The sequence below is a fragment of the Leptidea sinapis genome, chromosome 18, assembly GCF_905404315.1.
Source record: "Leptidea sinapis chromosome 18, ilLepSina1.1, whole genome shotgun sequence".
NCBI classification, from domain to species: Eukaryota; Metazoa; Arthropoda; class Insecta; order Lepidoptera; family Pieridae; genus Leptidea; species Leptidea sinapis.
In genome coordinates this window covers 3027000-3042571 of record NC_066282.1, presented here as the reverse complement: position 1 = coordinate 3042571, position 15572 = coordinate 3027000, and the positions used below count along the sequence as shown (strand labels likewise).

The window sequence follows — 15572 nt, the reverse complement described above, 5'->3', positions numbered from 1 at the left end:
TAGATAGCGTAATGATAATGCGTGAATTTTAATCTGTTACTGTTGCTTTAGCTAGTGGTCTCATATTCAAAATATTGCTTGGAGCTAATTCCAAGCGTGGCTAACTGTTTACGACTTGTCAATCAAAATCGGTTAAAGTAAGAATAGATCAGACTACCATTTCTATCTTGCTGTATATTCGTTAGATATGTTCTTCTCTATGTCGCTCTGTTTGTTTTTACGCTAGTATATTGTAAGTCAAAGCTTTACTAGCACGGGAGAAAGGCAACTGACAATCAAATTTAAATTTTACCTCGCGACAAAGTTATAAAGGCATAAAGGCATTTATTTTCTCAAAATTGATTCCTTTACCATTCTTTTTGATGTCATTTCTAATAACTACTAGATACTACTACCGCTTCGGAAACAAATGGCGCTCTGAGAGAGAAGAAGCGGCGCAAGCAACTCTCCCAGCATTCTTTTTTTGCGCTCTTTTCAATAAAAATATACAATATTGTACAGTCATTTCTATCGCTATAAAATAATCACAATCTAGTCCCAGGCTGTGCGATCCATTAGATATTCAGCAGTGGAGTAATAGGATTTACGACAGAGCCCTTTTTTTATAAAACATTTAAATTTATTTATAGATAATGCCTGAACAGTGGCTGGGACTTTATTATAAAAGTTAACATTTACCCTTAAAGCTATTTTATATCATATGAAGCCTACTAGAATTAGTTTAATTAAATTAAACGTTATTAACTCGGTTATGATATATGGGACATATTATTAGTTTAATGCGCGTGTCGTGATGATCCTTACATAAACAATCTCTAAAGAAATACATAAATATCAAAATTAATACAATCAAAATACCCACGTCTTATAGTTTCCAATGCAATCAGTGGATGATCAGTAGAAACGGTGACATCTTGAAAGCCCGCACGATTTGCTGCCAGTAGGGATCGCGATAGTAAGGTAATACCACCAACTTCTCTCAAATTTTTCAGATGTACGCCTTTTGAACCACCGCGGGCTAATATTAAAGCTGCTACTTTTTCTGCTTTTACTACATTAAATCTTGAAAATATATAAATTATAAAGATCTTGAATACAAAAAAGATGCGAAAATAAACCACTGCCCAAACACATCTAAAGTGTACGTAAAAAGGGCAGCAACACCGGAGCAGTGGCACACATTATATTCGTTTTGAAGTCCTACCGCCATTGTCATCACAACTCTCCTCTCAAATTACGCACTACGAGCATAAATTTGTCAGTGCTAGACGGGGCGTGACCGCGGACTCAATACAGTCACCCTGATGAACGACCTCCGATTGGTCCAACACTGGTCGGTACCAACACTGATTAAGAGTGAGTGAAGCCGATTTATAAATAAAATATTATATAAAACGTGCTCGTATATCAATACATCGTATACATTAGTACAAAGATTTTTCAACGTATGAAAGCTTCACCATACACATTCTTTTTATTTCATTCGTAAACTTTCTTTCGCCGTCATTCGTTGAATGTGGACCTGGCATTTGAGTAAAATTCCAGGTACTATTTGGGTTGGCATTGGCATGTCTGTCATCAATAAACGACTAGGACACCCCATTCCACCTCGATCAGGGATGAGAAGACAATAGACACCGACGCGTCGTCGCAATACCTATACCGACGGGATTTCAATACTCCGATTCAATAATCGAGACCGATGTCAATTATGACCCTAAATTTTTTCTCAGAAGCGATACCCATTATGTTACAGTGGAAATTATTTTTACAGTAAAATTTTGCGTGGCTTGGTATTCCCAAATAATACCAAATTTGATTAATGCCATCACGAGACTTAAAATTCACGGTCTCTCGGTAAAATTAAGAATAGGTGATATAAAAATACTATAATGTGACCTATTCTGTAACCCTGAGAACGTGGATGTTTAATTTCAGGGTGATCAGTTGAAAACTTCCACCGTAAAAGCGTAACCAACAAACTCACATAGACGCACGAAGCGATCGGTGAGGGTCAGGTTTTGGTTTGATCTAATGAGGGCTGCTTACCTCAGGGCTGAAACATACAATCCGCATTTCACGGCCCTAAAATTTGTGGACGGCGTAATTTCTCTTTCCCGATAGAATTTATTATACGAGTATCATACATGCCAATGGAATCTTATCGAATCATGTAGGTAAGGAGACTTTTAATAGTATGCAGTACCTAAACGGGAATTGGCCATTATTTTATGCAGTAAAAGTAATTAAATTCAAATGCTTACAATGGAAAAACAAAAAACATTTACAATGGCTACCGATCTACTAAACATAAAGCACATCAATTAAAAATCTAGTCTTGACAGATAAATCACTATCGAGTGAACTAATCACCTATGGATATATTATAAGTACTTAATACTGATTCCTAAAACATATAATAAAATACTCACATAAGAAAAAAAACAATAATTACAACCCGCATGTTTGGGTATCTCTACAGAACTAGTGTTGAATTGATCAAACTACGTAATGGACAATATCCTTATTTATTGATAATTGAATAAACAAGTCAACTAGATAATATAAAGTTCAAGAACCCAGTTATCTTTAATAAAGCATTTTAACGTGTTATTTTCTTGCAATATGTATTATTTATTAAGGATTAATAGAACAGTAATTCACCTGATGATAAGTGACCACTGCTGCTCATATTCAGTAGGACGTAATAGACGAAAACCCTTTACATGTTCATTGTGAACGTGCAAGGAGAGTGAGACTGTCACTGTGGAGCCCTATACACTGGCTGTTTTTCATCCAAAACGTTAGGCAAATCTTTGGGTTTTGTCCTATTTTACAAACATGGTAATTGACTGGCAAAAGGGTTGCCAGTTTTTAAGGTGTGTGCTTTTTTTAATATTTTTTTTTGCGTAAACATAGATTAAGGATTGGGTTCCGCTGCGCTACAACTAGATACCGCAGGTAGTCGCAAAGTGCCGCAACTAATATTATTACGCCCAAGTGGGCGTACTCGAACAATGTGTGGTGTTAACGTGCCACATGTACTGTTTTTACTCAGTTAATAACTTTGCTAATCATTGAAACTTAAATGTCGAGTTGCAGAGTTAAACTTTTTAAAATAATACTTTTTTTTATGGTATAGGAGGACAAAAGAGCGAGACGGGTCACCTGGTGTTAAGTGATCACCACCGCCCACAATATCTCGCAACACCAGAGGAATCACTGTACGCACTTTTTTCGAAGGTACCCATGTCATATTGTCCCGGAAACACCGACCAGGAAGCTCATTCCACAGCTTTGTAGTACGTCGAAGAAAGCTCCTTGAAAACCGCACTGTGGAGGACCGCCAAACATCCAGATGGTGGGGATGATATCCTAACTTGTGGCGTGTCGTGCGAAGGTGGAATTCGGCGGTAGGAATCAGGTTAAACAGCTCTTCGGAACATTCTCCGTGATAAATGCGGTAGAAGACACACAATGAAGCGATATCTCTACGCAACACCAAGTGATCCAGCCGTTTACTGAGCACTGGGACCCGACACATCGTACTCTACGTTGCACGCGGTAAAATGGACTGAGCTGATACTGGGGTGCGCCAGACCAGAGATGACAGCATTACTCCATGTGTGGCCGGATCTGCGCTTTGTAGAGAGCTAGAATCTGGGCCGGCTTGAAGTATTGCCGTGCTCTATTAATGACGCCCAACATCTTCGAAGCCAATTTGGCTTTGCCCTCCAGATGACCACGGAATTGGCAATCGCTCGAGATTTCGAGACCCAGTATATACTACAAGTAATAAGAAAGACACTGGGATCACACATCATCAGTAAGTATTTTGTATTTTTTTTATTTTAATGTAAAATAACAGGAAGCTTATATGAGTTACGAAACTTGAAATATGCCATTGAGTGTCAAAATGCTACGTACACAAGCATCTTAACAAATAGCCAATACACACTACAGTATAAAGTTGCCCTAATAAACAAGCGCATCAGAGAGCAATCCTTAATCTAAGACCAGACACTAAATAAACTAGCGTATAGATAAACAGAGCGTGCGAGAGAGTAGAACATCTCTAACGGAGAACCAGCAAGATAGAAAAGGTAAGCTAATTTATTGTTACTAGGTAATATTAAATAGGTAGTTATCGTGAATGGTAATTTCATAATATAATCACGTTGCATTGATGGTTTTAGCGTCTTTAAAAAGCATAAAAATTTAAATTTGGATCGCAATGACCTTTAATATTCTTTGCTTTTTTGTTTGTCCGTTTTAAAACATCGGCGGATCGTTGAAGTAGGCGAAGACTGTAATTATTACAGTTATGTTCTCCACATGCTTTTAAATATTTATGTTATTTAATTTTAAGCGGCTAAACACACTGCTTTTTGTTTAAGGGAAAGAGCGATTGACACCGATTGAGGAAGAGTATTTCTTTCTCTCGGGCTTCCCTACTAGCGTTGTATCTGCCGTATGGCCGCCGCGCAAAATTATGATTTCATCATAAGGGACATTACTGCACCCTCGAGAACCTCGGATACATATCGTATTTGGGATCAATTTTGAAATCCAAGATGGCCGCCGCGTAAATTTATGATTTCAACAATCAAAATGGAGAGCCAATTTTACCTATAACGTCAGTGGTTGAACGCGTAGCTGATGCGCTTAATATTGGACAACGAACTGTTAGACGAATAACTAAGAAAAATATGGCGAGACTGGCACAGAAGAAAATAAACTTCACCAAAAAAGAGAAAGCGAGCAAAACCGGTAGTAGGCATCGATAGCTTTGATGCCGATGCCATCCGAAGACATGTGTACGGCTACTATTTACGGAAGAAGTATCCAACAAGAAAAAAGTTCAAGCACTGAAGGAAGCTGGATTTTTCTTCGGTGGGAAAAGTTTTTTAACGAAGATCTTGAAAACCGTTGGATTTCGATACAATAAATGTAACAAACGCAAAATATTGGTGGAAAGATTTGATATCGTGATGGCAAGAAAACGTTTTTTACGGCAAGTGAAAGAAATTGAAATGGCTTAATGCTAACCATACTGTAAGCCATTCTTGGACCGATGACACAGCATGCTGCTGCAGCATCTACGTCCAAAGTTCCTGTCGGAAAAGGATCGCGACTTATAATTTGTCACGCCGGAACCATCAACGGGTTTGTCGAAGGTTCTTTTGCGTCAAAAACCACTGGAGACTATCATGAAGAAATGAATGGAGAAAACATAACTGAATGGTTTACCTCAATCTTGTGTAGCCTCCCTGAACCATCTATTATAATTATGGAAACGCCCCATACCACTCGATGCAAATTGACAAGCCACCTGCCCAATCCCAAAAGAAAGCTGACATCGTCGCATGGCTTCAAAAAGTTAGCGTAGATGCAAACATAAATATGTTAAAAGTGGAATTACTACGTCTTTTAAAAGAAAACAAACCACACAATCCGATACTTCATTGATGAAATAGCGTTAGAACATGGGCACAGTGTTATATGGTTACCGCCTTACCATTCTGAATGTAATGCAATTGAGTTGATGTGACCCCATTTACCACAACAAAAATGGTGAAAATATTAGAAGAAGCTTGGGAATATGTGACTAAATAAGACTGGGAAAAAGGTTGTGAATAGACGTGTTAAATTAATAAAAGAGATGTGAAAATAGATGATATTTTAGAAAACGAACTTATAATAATTAATGTAGGTGATGATAGCAGTGACGACAGAAAAAATAGCAGTATGGACGAATCTGATTAAATCTGGCCTTTTGTTACACCTTTTTTTGGTGTCTTTTTGTATTCATAATATGTTTCTTATGTGCATATAAAGTATGTATATTCATTTTCATTCCAATATTCAGTTCGTTCAAACATATTAAGTAAACATTTATATTTTTGTTATTAAACCTTTTAAATCAGGTACTACCTGTAACAAAAACTAATAGATTTGATTATATTTCTTTCGAGAATAAATTGACATTTCACATCACTATTATAATATTATGTCAAAACGGCCAACATAGCGTGCCGCTAGTATAATATTAAATTTCAACCATTATTGACATCTATGCTACGTTCAGTTCTGTGGTGCAGAACTGCAGAACACTGTCCAAAGAGAATTTAAACACCACGTTTAAGAGACGGGAGTGCCATATAAAATAATGAGAAATGTCGCTTGTATTGTATTGTATTGTACCAGGGGTGGGCTTTAACTTGAGCTCCAGGGGTGGGACAGACGCCTTAAAGTGACGTTTTCAGAAGACTGTAGTGCCATTAGTTGGCCCGAAAATCAAAGCTTTGTCAGCTGTCACTCGCTTTGAAACCTTTCAACTTTTCTATAGTTGTGTCACTGCCCACTTGTCATAAAATGGCGGCTACTTCTAGCGTTTGCGCATGTATGTAGCTCTCGTGTTCCATTTTGCATATTTACACTACTAAATCTATCCTTTATATTCTGTGTTGTGACAAAATTTCAATTTCAACATGTAAAAAAATTGTAATACCTACATTAAAAAGTAGAGTTAGTTATTTAATTGCGTCACAACATTAAAAATGAATTTTATAATTACGACCTTGTATATAGTTATTTTCGAGGCCAATCTCCAGATGGCGCTAGTTTTCAAATATACAGTTCATAATGCGTAGAGAGGGCGCTCTTTTCCCTATATATTATTATACTCTTTGTATTGTACTAAATCTTGATACCAACATAAACAACTAATGACATATTATCAGAGCAGCCAATACAATAAATATATAGGGTTGGAATCAATCCATAATTATTATCGATAAATATATATACATGTATATATACAACGTGAACCAGAAAGGGTATAACATCCCTTCAATGGTACGTTATTTGGGTCATATGCAATAGTATGGTGATGTTTAAGTTTTAATAAATAAATAAAAAAAAAAGAAAAAGACTTCCCTACGAAATAAAAATATTATTTTTCAATTTCTTTTCTTAGACAACCCTAAATTTAAAGAGACTGCCAGTTTTAGGCGGGGCCTTTGTTTATAAACAGAATGAGGTCACCTACCTATGGACTTAAACATAAACAATAATCTATGATTAAGGAGTATGCACACTACATGATATGTGGCTGGTGTCTATGTTATTATTCATTCATTTTTTACTTCCTGTTATTGAAACAAATAATCAAAATAAGAAATTACATAACATTACACAGTTTCACGTCTGTATTCCTGAAGGGTTAGAGGTGTATTTTTTCCACCCACGTTTCACTATATTTAATTCCCACGTAATAGGGGGCGAGCATCTACATTTCTGAACTATGGGCTGCTAGTGAGAAATTTCCCACGAAAAACTAAATAACTGCCCCATTACATACCCAGGCCGGGTACAAATTATTAATACGAGGATGGTCAAAGATATCCATATTTGACAAAAAAAATCCGTGAAGAACAATTTCTTAATAGGAGTCTATTAGAATTATCTTTATTGGATAAAACATTTTTGAATTAAAATGTCAAGACTCCACTCGCGGAAATCAGAGTAAATACTAACATAACATAGTTTCATAATAAGATTAGAATTAAAAAATCTTTATTGGGTAATACATAACTACAGTAAATACAAATTAAGAAGAATTTTCAATGTCAGCTAAAGCAAATGCACATACAAAATAACTTTGTCTTCATGGCAAAATGAGAACACAAATTGCTTCACAGCTGCAATGAATCGTAGGCATTTTACTATTATCTGATATTATTTCACATCTACGTTTTTCATCTGTTTAAGGTCAAAGAGAGTTCAAAAAAACAGCTGATTAGGGTTGAGGGAATCATACTTTTTGCGAAAACTTAGCACTTTAAATATTGTATTAAATTATAATGCTAATTCATTTCTGACTTCACGTAGTCATTAGAGATGACCTAAGGAATGTCTGGTTCAAAGCATAGTATACCCATTTAGTTTCACCTTGTATATATTAATCTAGTTAATGTCTACTTTTAAGGTTCTCTTTTGTTAATTTTAAAATGGACATAAGCCTAACTAGTTTAAACTAGGGATACGTTTTAATTATCTCAAAGAAAAAAACAATTTACATAATTAATACTTTTTTGATAGTTTTGTTTTGGGTTTGGTAGTAGCTTTGGCTTAGACAGTCCTTGTTAAGCGTTTTTCAGATGTTGCAATATATGTTTTTGAAGTCGTAGGCGTGGGTCCTGAATCTGAAATTATAACAGAATACATATTATCAGAAATAATTAGTTAACCCTAATTTTTTGGCTTTTAATATTTTTTGCACCTCATGTACACTATAATATAAATGATTTTAATAATAATTTAAAATAAAATATCAACAATCGATAAAAAAGTGTCAAACACTACAGATACATTAAAATATTTACTTTACTTCACTTTTAATCACTTTAAGCATTCCTTATTAGCTTATTCATTGTCCTTTAGTGCTTACCTTTCTCTATCCGAAAACAAGTTAGTCATAAAAATTCTCTTACCTGACCGGCCAGATTTTAAAACACATATTTTACAACCTTTTTATTACGTAGCCTAGAAATGTCCTACGCAATTATTCTAAAAGGCTATGTTCCGATATGCACTGCGAGCACTGCACAGTGCTATCACTGTAGAAATATTTGTTCCGTTATGGACTGCCAGTATACTGCCGCAGTACCTTCATCAGTCAAAACCATTCGAGTGCCTAAAATATTAATTAAAATATTTTTAATTTGACAGTACTCCAACATAAGTTTTTAAATGAACTAGAAAACTTTAATACACTCATTTGAATGCTGCGTCAAAAAATGCGGCTGACAGTAAACGGGATTGCGTTCCGTTTTAAATAGTAACCAGTATAACTTGCTATAAAGGAACGGCTTCACAGTATACTAAATTGACGTCACACTGTACAGTGGTCGCAGTGCATATCGGAACATACCCTAAATAATTAAGCAAATTACCCTGAATAATACATGAATAAAGTAAAAGAAAACGACGATTCGTAACAAAAATTGTTAACAGTCACTTTCATTTTGAATGAATGATATTCACAAAACAAACAAAAGAGTCGAATATATTATGTTAGAGCAAAACAGCGTTTGCCACCATTGTCAATACAATGTCATACATTTTCAAATTCATTAGAGAGTTGTCAGTTGCGTCAGGCTGCAGTAGCCTGTACCAAAGAGAATTTAAACACTACGTTAAGAGACGGGAGTTCCATATAAAATAATGAGAAATGTTGTTTGTTTTGTATTGTACTAAATCTTGATACCAACATAAACGTAACATAATATTAATTAATATAAATAATGTCTACTTTTAAGGTTCCCTTTTGTTAATTTTAAGATGGACCTAAGCCAAGTCTAACTAGTTTAACCTAGGGATACGTTTTAATTATCTCAAAGAAAAAAACAATTTCCATAATTAATACTTTTTAGTTTTGCTTTGTGTTGTGTAGTAGTTTCGGTTTAGACAGTCCTTGGTATTTGTTTTTCAGATATTGCAATAATTGTTTTTGAAGTCGTAGGCGTGGGTCCTGAATCTGAAATTATAACAGTATACATATTACATTTTAACAGAAATAACTAGTTAACCCTAATTTTTAGGCTAAAAATATTTTTACACATCATGAACAATATAATATAAATGATTTTAATAATAATTTAAAATAAAATATCGACAATCGATAAAAAAGTGTCAAACACTACAGATAAATCAATACTCTTATCACTTTTAACCACTTTAAGCATTCTTTATTAGCGTATTAATTTGGCATAAAAATAATGGCGGCAAACGCTGTCTCGCTCTAACATATTCCACTCTATTGTTTGTTGTGGTTTGAATGTCATGTTATATGTCATTCATTCAAAATAAAAGTGACTGTTAATAGTTTTTGTTACGAATTGTCGTTTTCTTTTACTTTATTCGTGTATTATTCAGGGTAACTTGCTTAATTATAACCTGGCCGGCTAGATGGGAGTAAGAGAATTTTCATTGCTAAATTATTTTTGGATATAGGAAGGTAAGCACTTATGACCAAATAATAAGCTAATAAAGAATGCTTAAAGTGATTAAAAGTAATAAAGTATTGATTTAATTAACCTAGAATAAAAATTATAATATTGTAATCTATGTGTAGTGTTTGACACTTTTTTTATCGATTGTTGATATTTTATTTTAAATTATTATTTTTTTTTTCATTTTAAATCCTTTTTAATATATTATATTGTGGTTATGATGTGCAAAAAATATTTAAAGCCCAAAAATTTGGGTTAACTAACTTCTGCTAATATGTATTCTGTTATAATTTCAGATTCAGGACCCTCGCCTACAACTTTATTGCAACATCTGAAAAACAAATATCAAAGACTGTCTAAACCGAAACTACAACGCAACACAAAACAATTCATAAAATATTCATTATGCTGTTTTTTTCTTTGAGATAACTAAAACGTATCCCTTAGTTTAAACTAGTTAGACTTTGCTTAGGTTAATATTAAAATTAACAAAAGAGAACCTTAAAATTAGACATTATTTATATATATATATATATATATATATATATATATATATATATTAATTATCGATAAAAATTATGTATTGATTCCAACCCTATATATTTATTATATTGGCAGCTCTGATATTACGTCATTAGTTGATTATGTTGGTATCAAGATTTAGTGCAATACAATACAAGCGACATTTCTCATTATTATGTATGGCACTCCCGTCTCTTGAACATAGTGTTTAAATTCTCTTTCAAAGAGTATAATAATATATAGGGAAAAGAGAGCCCTCTCTACGCCTTATGAGCTGTATATTTGAAGACTAGCGCCATCTGAAGATTGGCCCCGAAAATAACTATATATAAGCTCGAAATTATAAAATTAATTTTTAATGTTGTGACGCAATTAAATAACTAACTCTACTTTTTAATGTAGGTATTGCAATTTTTTCCATGTTTAAATTGCGCGTAGAGTTAGTAATTTAATTTTGCCACAACATAGAACATAAACGATAGGATTTAGTAGTGTTGGTATGAGTAATTGAGGTAATTGGGTGGGAGAAATAAAAAGCAATGTTTGCATATTATTATTTTTTTTATAATGTTTATGTTTATCATAATATTGTTGGGCAGCTGTTTTTGTTTCGTCTTCACCCACATATGTTAATTTTCCGGACAAAATTTGATTGATCGATCTGCACCAACTATACAAAATAACATTTATAGTTGTGTTATTAAAATATTGTTTTAACTTTTCTTTATGTGTGGTGCAGTTAAAAGGATAATCTACCATCACATCTGCTATTAATATAATATGCTTTTATATTTTTTTTTGGGTATATCTGTTTTTAAGAACCCAGTTATTATATTTTGAATGTCATGGAAGCAATTTTCTAATTCTTGATTTGGATAACATAACCATTTTTTATTATTATATTCTTTTGCTTTTCTATAATCATTTTTATTTCTATCATATTTCGGTTTTTTGATGCTTGCAACTGCATACTTAAAAATAATTGAGCTGGTTTCTTAAACTTCAAAGCAAAATGTTGAAATACATTGCTGCTGGACAAATCTTCAGCACCTTTTAACCTTGCTTTGAAAGATTGTCCTTTTTTTCGCAAGCACGATATTTCTGCTTGAAGATGCTTGATATTGTGCGCTGTGGAGCCATTAGATCTGTGAAAAAAGAATATATATATATATATATATATATATATATATATATATATATATATATATATATTCAAAAAATTCAAGACCAAAATTAGCCAAATCGATCCAGCCATTCTCGAGTTTTAGCAAGACTAACAAACAGCAATTCATTTATATACATATATTGCTGTTCGTTAGTCTTGCTATATATATATAAATGAATTGCTGTTCGTTAGTCTTGCTAAAACTCGAGAATGGCTGGATCGATTTAGCTAATTTTGGTCTTGAATTTTTTGTGGAAGTCCAGTAAAGACTTTTGATAAGAAGAAGAATTTAATAATTACAGCACGGCGTCTGTCGGGTCAGCTAGTAATGAATAAAAATATATTCAAAATTTAATTCCCACACGGACATTAGCTGTTCTTAATCCTATCAGGTACCAATGCAGCCTTCATCAAAAACTGGTCTTATGTCATGTCATGCATTAATCTGCTGTTATAAAGACCTTTCTAATTTCTTATTATGTTTAATTTCTTATGTGTGTTGTAATATTACATCAAAGCCCGCCACCATCAGGTGTGCCACTCCCTAACTTTGCTGACTCACATACTACAAAATAAATGATGGGCCATTACAAAAATCTAAGTAAATAAAGTAACTGAGTAAATAAGTTTCAAAAATTATTTACCTGAACAGTCTTGCTGTATTATTGTAGGCAGTAAATGTTGTGTGGATGAAGCTTGTCTTAAGATTACTCGACTCTGAATTTGTCTTGAAAATTAATGTGAATATGTAAAGATTATGTTTTATCAATTTAATGATTTACACTGATAACGAACCAGTTTCAGCTAGAAATGCAACCATTGAATTTTGTAATCACAACTGTGTAAGCAAATCAGGTGTTTCCAGAATGATACAATATACCTTAAATAATACAATATACCGAACTTACTAGAAATTTCCATTAACTTTACAAAACCCAAAATATTCCATACACTGGTAGGTGTATCGAACCCGGGTCTACAGCGTCTAAAGTAAACAGTTTTCCGCTGAGCTACGAATATTGCTAACGAAGCTGTTGAAATTAACAATGTCTTGAAGTTTGACAGCTCTCGTCATATACTTCAAAGCGTTGCTACGCAACAAAACCATCAATTCAACAAAGATTCTTAGTGGTGTGACTAAATCTGACAGAATAAGGAATAGAATCGAATATTAACTCAATATGTGTTAAATTAGGGGACTAACCAGGCAGATGAAGCATCGGAACTGCCAATGTGCTTAGCCGTTGATTACGATTTCTGTGTCTGTCAGAAAAGTGTATATATCACAAATTCTCTTCTTCTTATAATATTCAAAATCAGATGTTTCAGGGTTTCCACCAACAAGATTGACCCAAGTTTTAAACTACTCAGGAAATTTGACAGCATCTGGGAAATGATGCATTGGAATCTCTGAAAATAATAAATAACATTATTAATTAAATTGAGTGACTATTAAAGCCATCAGACAAATTGTGATAACCTAGTGCTATGACCATTGGGATAGTATTAGATTTTGGACTCATATATTGACTTTCTCTTGATAAAAACGGTGTCAGAAGCCAGCACAGCTGTTAATTATTATTAAGTACGTTAAACCATATAAGTCAGGGGGAGTCTGAAGTCTGACATAAGGTGATTTAAGGGATTGGAGTTTAATCTTTGGGGCAAGATAAAGAAAACCGGTATGTTTATAATAGTTTTAACCATGATTGCCAATTCAATCCACGGACCGGTAGTAGAACCTGAGAGTAGAACCAACCTTATATGATACTTTATTTATCACAAGATTAGTCAATAAACTATACTATTAAGATTTAAGAGAATAATTTACTTACCACGGAGCGCACAACCGAAAGCACAACGTCTCGGCATTACACAAAAGTTCATAAATTCCACAAACAAAAGTGTCTCTATCACAAAAAGTAGAAATTCACAGAATAATGAGATTTTTGGAGTGAATTCGCAATAGCAAGGCGGAGGAACACAAGGCTCGACTAGACGCACTTACACTTCGATTTCAATACCAAAAATATGCAAAATGGAACACGAGAGCTACATACATGTGCGTAATATGATATATTTATCATATGTAATATGATAAATATATCATATTACATATACCGATATAAAACTATGTCAAATTAGCATCTAAAAAAAACCACAAAGGTTAACAACTAATGCTGATAACACTTAATAATACGTCACAACTCAACAACAACTTATGCTATACATTAAATGAACACAGTGAAAATATTTTAAAAGACTTAAAAACGAATGAATATAACTTATAAATATGACGTAGCAGGTTCAAATTCTCTTAGCTGCTATAATTTATGTAATATGTAATCCTTTATTCTATAATTAATGTTTTTAGTATTTAAATTTTGCCGCTCACTGAAGGGCAGCTCATTTAGCAAGCGAGGTATTAGGTAATCGGCAGTTCGTTCGCCGTACACGTTGCAGGCCCGGAGAATCGACAACCGGTTCTGAGTTTTGGCTCTTGTTTGTATAGGGTGTTCTATCTTTTGCAATCTAAATAATCATTAATCTATTATTATATTTATTATTTACAGAGCCATATGTGAGCAACTTTATTTTAGAAAAAGCATCAACTTCAACAACATTCCAACCTGTGGCTGCAGGTAAAATTCACATATTTTTTTCAATTTGTTGGCTATTATCAAATATAATAAATATATAAATTAATGATTATATTTTGTTTTGAACACAAACCAAAATATTATATAATATAATATATTTCTATCTATTATACACAACTAAACCATAAATAAAAACAAAATTTTATGATTTTAAATTTTGTGAGTATTGTCGGGATGTCTTTTTTTCTATAATGGTTTTGTTTGACAGCTTATTTCAACTTGTGATTTAATTTGAGCTCTAGACTCTTAAGAAATGCTGCCCTGGTTCTACATTTTCTGAGTGCTACTTCATTATGATTTGATTTTTGGTTTTATTTTTATTTTTCTCCATTATCGTCTGATTGAAATTGACAATTGAAATGATTTGAAAAGTATAGTTAAAATTCACTCTGACAAAGTGGGCAACAAACTACATAAGTATTATTTCCAATTTCAGATGCATCTCGACAATTTACTTCAGCAAGGTGCTTGATGCTGGAACATAATTATAGTTTTATTAGCAAGCCTAAAGGAACAGCTGGAAAAGGTATTAATATTATAATACTAATATTACAAATGGGAAAGATTCTGATTTCTTTTGAAAATATTATTTTTATACTTTTTTATCCAAAAAGTGCTGAATAAATTTGTATGAAATTTGTGATCTCATAGTTTATGATCTTTTCGTCGTTGTTATGATCTTTTCATAGTTGATGATTTTCACGTCTAGGAGGGCAAAGTAGTTCCTTCATAGTCCCGGAGCTGGGGACAAAAATCAGCAAGATTCTTGTAATGGCCCATCATTTATTTTGTAGTATGTGAGTCAGCAAAGTTATGGAGTAGCACACCTGACATTGGCGGGCTTTGATGTAATATAACAACACTCATAAGAAATTCGAAAGGTCTTTATTTAACAAACATTAACCATAAATGTGACAGTAATTTTATAACAGCAGATTAATGCATGACATGACATAAGACTATTGAGCCAAATGTCCTTTTTGATGAAGGCTGCATTGGTACCTGATAGGATTGAGAACAGCTAATGTCCGTGAGGGAATGAAATTTTGAATATATTTTTATTCATTACTACCTGACCCGACAAACGTCGTGCTGTACATATTAAATTCTTCTTCTTATCAAAACCTTTACTGGACTTCCACAAAAAATTCAAGACCGAAATTAGCCAAATCGATCCAGCCATTCTCAAGTTTTAGCAAGACTAACAAA

General features: G+C 33.4%; 1 protein-coding gene across 1 annotated transcript in view; it reads left to right on the top strand.

The window, feature by feature from the left end:
* Positions 1–15572, top strand: part of LOC126969482 (uncharacterized) — a 169343-nt gene that overhangs the window by 69960 nt on the left and 83811 nt on the right. The gene's annotated exons all lie outside the window — the stretch shown is intronic.